Raw genomic sequence first — 10,124 nt, 5'->3', positions numbered from 1 at the left:
TTTAATAAATTAATTAATTTATTTTAGTTCAGTTCAGTTTAGTCATGTCCGACTCTTTGCGACCCCATGAACTGCAGCACGTCAGGCCTCCCTGTCCATCACCAACTCCCAGAGTTCACCCAAACCCATGCCCATTGAGTCAGTGATGCCATCCAACTATCTCATTCTCTGTCATCCCCTTCTCCTCCTGCCTTCAATTTTTCCCAGTGTCAGGGTCTTTTCCAATAAATCAGCTCTTTGCATCAGGTAGCCAAAATACTGGAGTTTCAGCTTCAACATCAGTCCTTTCAATGAACACCTGGGACTGATCTCCTTTAGGATGGACTGGTTGAATCTGCTTGCTGTCCAAGGGACTCTCAAGAGTCTTCTCCAACACCACAGTTTCAAAAGCATCAATTCTTTGGTGCTCAGCTTTCTTTATACTCCAACTCTCACATCCATACATGACTAATGGAAAAACCATAGCCTTGACTAGACAGACATTTGTTGACAAAGTAATGTCTCTGCTTTTTAATATGCTGTCTAGGTTGGTCATAACTTTCCTTCCAAGGAGTGTCTTTTAATTTCATGGCTGCAATCACCATCTGCAGTGATTCTGGAGCCCCCCAAAATAAAGTCAGCCAGTGTTTCCCCATCTGTTTGCCATGAAGTGATAGGAGGCTAATTACTTTACAATATTGAAGTGGTTTTGCCATACATTGACATGAATCAGCCATGGGTTGTACATGTGTTTCCCATCCTGAACCCCCTCCCACCTTCCTCCCCATCCCATCCCTCAGGGTCACCCCAGTGCACCAGCCCTGAGCACCCTGTCTCATGCATCGAGCCTGGACTGACAATTTGCTTCACATATGATAATATACATGTTTCAATGCTATTCTCGCAAATCATCCCACCCTCGCATTTTCCCACTGAGTCCAAAAGACTGTTCTATACGTCTGTGTCTCTTTTGCTGTCTCGCATATCGGGTCATCATTACCATCTTTCTAAATTGCATATTTATGCGTTAGTACACTGTATTGGTGTTTTTCTTTCTGACTTACTTCACTCTTTATAATAGGCTCCTGTTTCATCCACCTCATTAGAATTGATTCAAATGCATTCTTTTTAATGGCTGAGTAATATTCCATTGTGTATATGTACCACAGCTTTCTTATCCATTCGTCTGCTGATGGACATCTAGGTTGCTTCCATGTCCTGGCTTGTCTATTCACATTTAAAAATAAGACATTAAAATGCCAATGTAAGCTCCAAGTGGGGGACCTCACTAAAGGTCATTGGTGACTGCTAGTCCGGGGATTCCTTTCAGGCTCCACAGCCTTTTCTTGGTCCAGTCAGTTTATCCAGAAAGGAGTCCTCCAATCTCCTGCCTGGAGGATACAGCACTAGCTAACCAGTGACCTGGAAGTTGATCAGAAGTGAAGTGATCAAGAACAGGGTGCTAAGGATTTCACCACTGATTAAGGAGTCTTCCAGTTAATGTGTTTGTTTTCAATTTACTGTCTTACCCCACTCCCTCAACTGGTTCTTCTCTTACATCTTAAAAGAGGAACAAATAAAATAGCTAAATAAATGAATAAAATGTCAAAAACAAAGACTACAAAAGATAAAATATACAAAGCAGGGCATTGTCATCTCCACTGAATAATGTTTAATAACACCAGCATCTTTTGTCTCCTTCTACATTTCAAAGAATTTGATTCCAGTTGTCTAAAACATTTTAAGCTCCCCACCAAAAGATAAAACAAAAGATTATTTCAGATTTGTTTATAAAAGAACAATACAAAACAGAAACGTAAGAAATCTTTCATTAAAAAGTATTCTCGGAGGCGGTTGTAAGATGGTGGAGGAATAGGACAGGGAGACCACTTTCTCCCCCACAAATTCATCAGAAGAACATTTAGACGCTGAGTAAATTCCACAAAACAACTTCTGAATGCCGGCAGAGGACATCAGGCACCCAGAAAAGCAGCCCATTGTCTTCAAAAGGAGGTAGGAAAAAATATAAAAGACAAAAAAAGAGACAAAAGAGGTAGGGACAGAGCTCCATCCTGGGAAGGGAGTCTTAAAAAGAGAGAAGTTTCCAAACACCAGGAAACACTCTCACTGCCGAGTCTGTGGCGAGCCTTGGAAGCACAGAGGGCAACATAACAGGGAGGAAAAATAAATAAATAACTAAAACCCACAGATTACGTGCCCAATGGTAACTCCCCCAGTGGAGAAGCAGCACAGATGCCTGCACCTGCCACTAGCAAGCGGAGGCTAGACAGGGAGGTGTGGGCTGCATTGCTTAGAGTAAGGACCAGGCCTGAATGCCTGAGGGCAATCTGAGCGAACTAACTTGGGCTAGCAAACCAGACTGCAGGATAGCTACCACGCGCAAAGCCCTAACCTAAGACATCACCAGGCCTGCACACAGAACTAAGGACTGAACAGAACTAGCCAGCTACAGACCATCCCCCTCTGGTGACAGGCAGCCAGAGCCAGAAAGGGGCAATCACAGCCCCAGAGAGACTTTATCTACCAACCTGCAAGCAGGCTTCTTTGCTAACTAAGACTTCTTGTGGTTCTGGACATCTGCCTGCGAAGGTGCGCTGGTTATACACCCAGAAAACCGAGCGGCAGGGACTGGGGAGGCGTTAAGTCACAGCGACCATGCTCGCCAAACACCTCATCACCTGAGCTGCTCGGACCTGGGAAGGGCACAAAACACAGGCCCAAATGAGTCTGCATCTCTGAGGACTACCCGAGCGCCTGGACCTGAGCAGCTTAGACCTGGGAGGTGCATGCAGCCCAGGGCTGGCCTCAGACGGTTCCCGGTGGAGCAACCTAGAGCCTAAGCAGTATGGGCAGGGAGGGCACAAGCGCCATGACGGGGGCAGGCCCAGTGTGACCGAGATACTGTGAGCACACGCCAGTGTTATTTGTTTGCAGTGTCCCTCCCTCCCCACAGTGCGACTGAACAAGTGAGCCTAAAAAAAAAAAAACAAAAAGTGTCCACCACCACCCCCCTTGTGTCAGGGCAGGAATCAGACACTGAAGAGATCAGCAAATAGAAGAAGCTAAAACAGAGGAAACCGCCTTGGAAGTGACAGGTGCAATAGATTAAAACCCTGTAGTTAGTACTGACTACATAGGAAGGGGCCTATAGATCTTGAGAAATATAAGCTGGACCAAGGAACTATCCAAAAAAGAACTGACCCCACCCTGCCCACAACACCACCAGAGAGAAAGTCCTAGATATATTTTTACGATCATTTTTTTTAAAATTTTTAAGCCCTCTATTACTCTTTTAATTTTCATTTTTATAACCTACTATTACTTTGCAAAAAAAAAAGACCTTGTTTTTTAAAGCAAACTTCATATATATATATTTATAATTTTTGTGACTTTTTTCTTTAATATTGTATTTTTGAAAATCCAACCTCTACTCTAGATTTTTAATCTTTGCTTTTTGTTATTTGTTATCAATTTTGTACCTTTAAGAACCCAATATTCAGTGCCCATTTTTACTTGGGAGTGAGATTACTGGCTTGACTGCTCTCTCCCCCTTTGGACTCTCCTTTTTCTCCACCAGGTTGCCTCTGTCTCCTCTTTCCCCCTTCTCTTCTCTACCCAACTCTGTGAATCTCTGTGTGCTCCAGATGGTGGAGAACACTTAAGGAACTGATTACTGGCTGGATCTGTCTCTCTTCTTTTGATTCCCCCCTTTTATCCTCCTGGCCACCTCTGTCTCCTTCCTCCCTCTTCTCTTCTCTGTATAACTCTGTGAACATCTCTGAGCAGTCCAGACTGTGGAGTGCACATAAGGAAGTGATAACTGGCTAGCTTGCCCTCTCCTCTTTTGATTCCACCTCATATCATTTGGGTCACCTCTAACTCCCTCCTCCCTCTTCTCCATGTAACTCTGTGAATCTCTCTGGGTGTCCCTCACTGTGGAGAAGCTTTTCATCTTTAACCTAGATGTTTTATCAACGGTGCTGTATAGAAGAAGAAGTCTTGAGACTCTTGTAAAAATAAGACTGAAAACCAGAAGCAGGAGGCTTAAATCCAAATCCTGAGAATACCAGAGAACTGACTCCAGGGAACATTAATCAACAGGAGCTCATCAAACGCCTCCATACTTACATTGAAACCAAGCACCACCCAAGGGCCAACAAGTTCCAGAGCAAGACATACCACACAAATTCTCCAGCAACACAGGAACACAGCCCTGAGCTTCAATATACAGGCTGCCCAAAGTTACTCCAAACCCACTGACATCTCATAACACATTACTGGACACTTCATTGCACTCCAGAGAGAAGAAATCCAGCTCCACCACAAGCTTCCCTAACCAAGAAACCTTGACAAGCCACCCGTACAACCCCACCCACAGCGAGGAAACTCCACAATAAGGAGAACTCCACAAACTGCCAGAATACAGAAAGGCCACCCCAAACTCAGCAATATAAACAAGATGAAGAGATAGAGGAGTACCCAGCAGGTAAAGGAACGGGATTAATGCCCACCAAACCAAACAAGAGAGGAAGAGATAGGGAATCTACCTGATAAAGAATTCCAAATAATGATAGTGATAATGATCCAAAACCTTGAAATCAAAATGGAATCACAGATAAATAGCCTGGAGACAAGGATTGAGAAGATGCAAGAGAGGTTTAACAAGGACCTAGAAGAAATAAAAAAGAGTCAATATATAATGTCAATATATAAAGTCAATATATAATATATAACGCATAATGCAATAAATGAGACCAAAAACACTCTGGAGGGAACAAATAGTAGAATAATGGAGGCAGAAGATAGGATTAGTGAAATAGAAGATAGAATGCTAGAAATAAATGAATCAGAGAAAAAAAGAAAAACAAATTAAAAGAAATGAGGACAATCTCAGAGACCTCCAGGATAGTGTTAAACGCCCCAACATTCGAATCATAGGAGTCCCAAAAAAGACGACAAGATCTTTTTTCATCTTTAACCTAGATGTTTTATCAATGGTGCTGTATAGAAGGAGAAGTCTTGAGACTACTGTAAAAATAAGACTGAAAACCAGAAGACTGAAAACCAAAATCATAGGAGTCCCAAAAAAAGACGATGAGAAAATACTTGAGGAGATAATAGTTGAAAACTTCCCTAAAATGGGGAAGAAAATAATCACCCAAGTCCAAGAAACCCAGAGAGTCCCAAATAGGATAAACCCAAGGTGAAACACCCCAAGACACATATTAATTAAATTAATAAAGATCAAACACAAAGAACAAATATTAAAAGCAGCAAGGGAAAAACAAATAACACACAAGGGGATTCCCATAAGGATAACAGCTGATCTTTCAATAGAAACTCTTCAGGCCAGGAGGGAATGGCAAGACATACTTAAAGTGATGAAAGAAAATAACCTACAGCCCAGATTACTGTACCCAGAAAGGATCTCATTCAAATATGAAGGAGAAATCAAAAGCTTTACAGACAAGCAAAAGCTGAGACAATTCAGCACCACCAAACCAGCTCTCCAACAAATGCTAAAGGATATTCTCTAGACAGGAAACACAAAAAGGGTGTATAAACTCAAACCCCAAAACAATAAAGTAAATGGCAACGGGATCATACTTATCAATAATTACCTTAAAGATAAATGGGTTGAATGCCCCAACCAAAAGACAAAGACTGGCTGAATGGATACAAAAACAAGACCTCTATATATGTTGTCTACAAGAGACCCACCTCAAAACAGGGGACACATACAGACTGAAAGTGAAGGGCTGGAAAAAGATATTCCATGCAAATAGAGGCCAAAAGAAAGCAGGAGTAGCAATACTCATATCAGACAAAATAGACTTTAAAACAAAGGCTGTATGGAACAGTCTTATGGACTCTGTGGGAGAGGGAGAGGGTGGGAAGATTTGGGAGAATGGCATTGAAACATGTAAAATATCATGTATGAAACGAGATGCCAGTCCAGGTTCAATGCACAATACTGGATGCTTGGGGCTAGTGCACTGGGACGACCCAGAGGGATGGTGTGGGGAGGGAGGAGGGAGGAGGGTTCAGGATGGGGAGCACATGTATACCTGTGATGGATTCATTTTTATATTTGGCAAAACTAATACAATTATGTAAAGTTTAAAAATAAAATTTTAAAAAAATGAAAAAAAAAAAAAAAAGGCTGTGAAAAGAGACAAAGAAGGACACTACATAATGATCAAAGGATCAATCCAAGAAGATATAACATAAATATATATGCACCCAACATAGGAGCACCGCAATATGTAAGACAAATGCTAACAAGTATGAAAGGGAAATTAACAATAACACAATAATAGTGGGAGACTTTAATACCCCACTCACACCTATGGATAGATCAACTAAACAGAAAATTAACAAGGAAACACAAACTTTAAATGATACAATAGACCAGTTAGACCTAATTGATATCTATAGGACATTTCACCCCAAAACAATGAATTTCACCTTTTTCTCAAGTGCACACGGAAACTTCTCCAGGATAGATCATATCCTGGGCCATAAATCTAGCCTTGGTAAATTCAAAAAAATAGAAATCATTCCAAGCATCTTTTCTGACCACAATGCAGTAAGATTAGATCTCAATTACAGGAAAAAAACTATTAAAAATTTCAACATATGGAGGCTGAACAACACACTGCTGAATAACCAACAAATCACAGAAGAAATCAAAAAAGAAATCAAAATTTGCATTGAAACGAATGAAAATGAAAACACAACAACCCAAAACGTGTGGGACACTGTAAAAGCAGTGCCAAGGGGAAAGTTCATAGCAATATAGGCATACCTCAAGAAACAAGAAAAAAGTCAAATAAATGACCTAACTCTGCACCTAAAGCAACTAGAAAAGGAAGAAATGAAGAACCCCAAGGTTAGTAGAAGGAAAGAAATCTTAAAAATTAGGGCAGAAATAAATGCAAAAGAAACAAAAGAGACCATAGCAAAAATCAACAAAGCCAAAAGCTGGTTCTTTGAAAGGATAAATAAAATTGACAAACCATTAGCCAGACTCATCAAGAAACAAAGGGAGAAAAATCAAATCAATAAAATTAGAAATGATAATGGAGCGATCGCAACAGACAACACAGAATACAAAGGATCATAAGAGACTACTATCAACAATTATATGCCAATAAAATGGACAACGTGGAAGAAATGGACAAATTCTTAGAAAAGTACAACTTTCCAAAACTGGACCAGGAAGAAATAGAAAATCTTTACAGACCCATCACAAGCATGGAAATTGAAACTGTAATCAGAAATCTTCCAGCAAACAAAAGCCCAGGTCCAGACGGCTTCACAGCTGAATTCTATCAAAAATTTAGAGAAGAGCTAACACCTATCCTACTCAAACTCTTCCAGAAAATTGCAGAGGAAGGTAAACTTCCAAACTCATTCTATGAGGCCACCATCACCCTAATACCAAAACCTGACAAAGATGCCACAAAAAAAGAAAACTACAGGCCAATATCACTGATGAACATAGATGCAAAAATCCTTAACAAAATTCTAGCAATCAGAATCCAACAACACATTAAAAGCATCATACACCATGACCAAGTGGGCTTTACCCCAGGGATGCAAGGATTCTTCAATATCTGCAAATCAATCAATGTAATACACCACATTAACAAATTGAAAAATAAAAGCCATATGATTATCTCAATAGATGCAGAGAAAGACTTTGACAAAATTTAACATCCATTTATGATAAAAACTCTCAAGAAAGCAGGAATAGGAGGAACATACCTCAACATAATAAAAGCTACATATGACAAACCCACAGCAAACATTGTCCTCAATGGTGACAAATTGAAAGCATTTCCCCTAAAATCAGGAACAAGACAAGGGTGCCCACTTTCACCACTACTATTCAACATAGTTTTGGAAGTTTTGGCCACAGCAATCAGAGCAGAAAAAGAAATAAAAGGAATCCAAACTGGAAAAGAAGTAAAACTCTCACTGTTTGCAGATGACATGATCCTCTACATAGAAAACACTAAAGACTCCCCAGAAAATTACTAGAGCTAATCAATGAATATAGTAAAGTTGCAGGATATAAAATCAACACACAGAAATCCCCTGCATTCCTATACACTAATAATGAGAAAATAGAAAGAGAAATTAAGGAAAGAATTCCATTCACCATTGTGATGAAAAGAATAAAATACTTAGGAATATATCTACCTAAAGAAACTAAAGACCTATATATAGAAAACTATAAAACACTGGTGAAAGAAATCAAAGAGGACACTAATAGATGGAGAAATATACCATGTTCATGGATTGGAAGAATCAATATACTGAAAATGAGTATACTACCCAAAGCAATCTATAGATTTAATGCAATCCCTATCAAGCTACCAACAGTATTCTTCACAGAGCTAGAACAAATAATTTCACAATTTGTATGGAAATACAAAAAACCCCGAATAACCAAAGCAATCTTGAGAAAGAAGAATGGAACTGGAGGAATCAACCTGCCTGACTTCAGGCTCTACTATAAAGCCACAGTCATCAAGACAGTATGGTACTGGCACAAAGACAGAAATATAGATCAATGGAACAAAATAGAAAGCCCAGAGATAAATCCACACACATATGGACACCTTATCTTTGACACAGGAGGCAAGAATATACAATGGAGGAAAGAATCTCTTTAACAAGTGGTGCTGGGAAAACTGGTCAACCACTTGTAAAAGAATGAAACTAGAACACTTTCTAACACCATACACAAAAATAAACTCAAAATGGATTAAAGATCTCAACGTAAGACCAGAAACTATAAAACTCCTAGAGGAGAACATAGGCGAAACACTCTCTGACATAAATCACAACAGGATCCTCTATGACCCACCTCCCAGAGTAATGGAAATAAAAGCAAAAATAAACAAATGGGACCTAATTAAACTTAAAAGCTTCTGCACAACAAAGGAAACTATAAGCAAGGTGAAAAGACAGCCTTCAGAATGGGAGAAAATAATAGCAAATGAAGCAACTGACAAAGAATTAATCTCAAAAATATACAAGCAACTCCTGCAGCTCAATTCCAGAAAAATAAATGACCCAATCAAAAAATGGGCCAAAGAACTAAATAGACATTTCTCCAAAGAAGACATACAGATGGCTAACAAACACATGAAAAGATGCTCAACATCACTCATTATCAGAGAAATGCAAATCAAAACCACTATGAGGTACCATTTCACGCCAGTCAGAATGGCTGCGATCCAAAAGTCTAGAAGCAATAAATGCTGGAGAGGGTGTGGAGAAAAGGGAACCCTCTTACACTGTTGGTGGGAATGCAAACTAGCACAGCCACTATGGAGAACAGTGTGGAGATTCCTTAAAAAACTGGAAATAGAACTGCCTTATGATCCAGCAATCCCACTGCTGGGCATACACACTGAGGAAACCAGAAGGGAAAGAGACACGTGTACCCCAATGTTCATTGCAGCACTGTTTATAATAGCCAGGACATGGAAGCAACCTAGATGTCCATCAGTAGATGAATGGATAAGAAAGCTGTGGTACATATACACAATGGAGTATTACTCAGCCATTAAAAAGAATTCATTTGAATCAGTCTAATGAGATGGATGAAACTGGAACCTATTATACAGAGTGAAGTAAGCCAGAAAGAAAAACACCAATACAGTATACTAACACATATATATGGAATTTAGAAAGATGGTAACAATAACCCTGTATACGAGACAGCAAAAGAGACACTGATGTATAGATCAGTCTTATGGACTCTGTGGGAGAGGGAGAGGGTGGGAAGATTTGGGAGAATGGCATTGAAACATGTATAATATCACGTATGAAATGAGTCACCAGTCCAGGTTCGATGCATGGTACTGGATGCTGGGGGCTGGTGCACTGGGACAACCCAGAGGGAGGGTATGGGGAGGGAGGAGGGAGGAGGGTTCAGGACGGGGAACACAGGTATAACTGTGGCAGATTCATTTCGATATTTGGCAAAACTAATACAATATTGTAAAGTTTAAAAAAAAAAAAAAACACAATGAGGTACCATTTCACGCCAGTCAGAATGGCTGTAATCCAAAAGAATTTGTAGAATCCAAAAATTCTACCAGCAA

General features: G+C 39.9%; 1 protein-coding gene across 3 annotated transcripts in view; it reads right to left on the bottom strand.

Annotated features, from left to right (window-relative positions):
* Positions 1 to 10,124, bottom strand: part of ZRANB3 (zinc finger RANBP2-type containing 3) — a 305,694-nt gene that overhangs the window by 35,730 nt on the left and 259,840 nt on the right. The gene's annotated exons all lie outside the window — the stretch shown is intronic.

Source organism: Bos javanicus, chromosome 2 (genome assembly GCF_032452875.1).
Source record: "Bos javanicus breed banteng chromosome 2, ARS-OSU_banteng_1.0, whole genome shotgun sequence".
NCBI classification, from domain to species: domain Eukaryota; kingdom Metazoa; phylum Chordata; class Mammalia; order Artiodactyla; family Bovidae; genus Bos; species Bos javanicus.
Note: the sequence above shows the minus strand (reverse complement) of the source record. Positions and strands in the feature narration are given on the sequence as shown.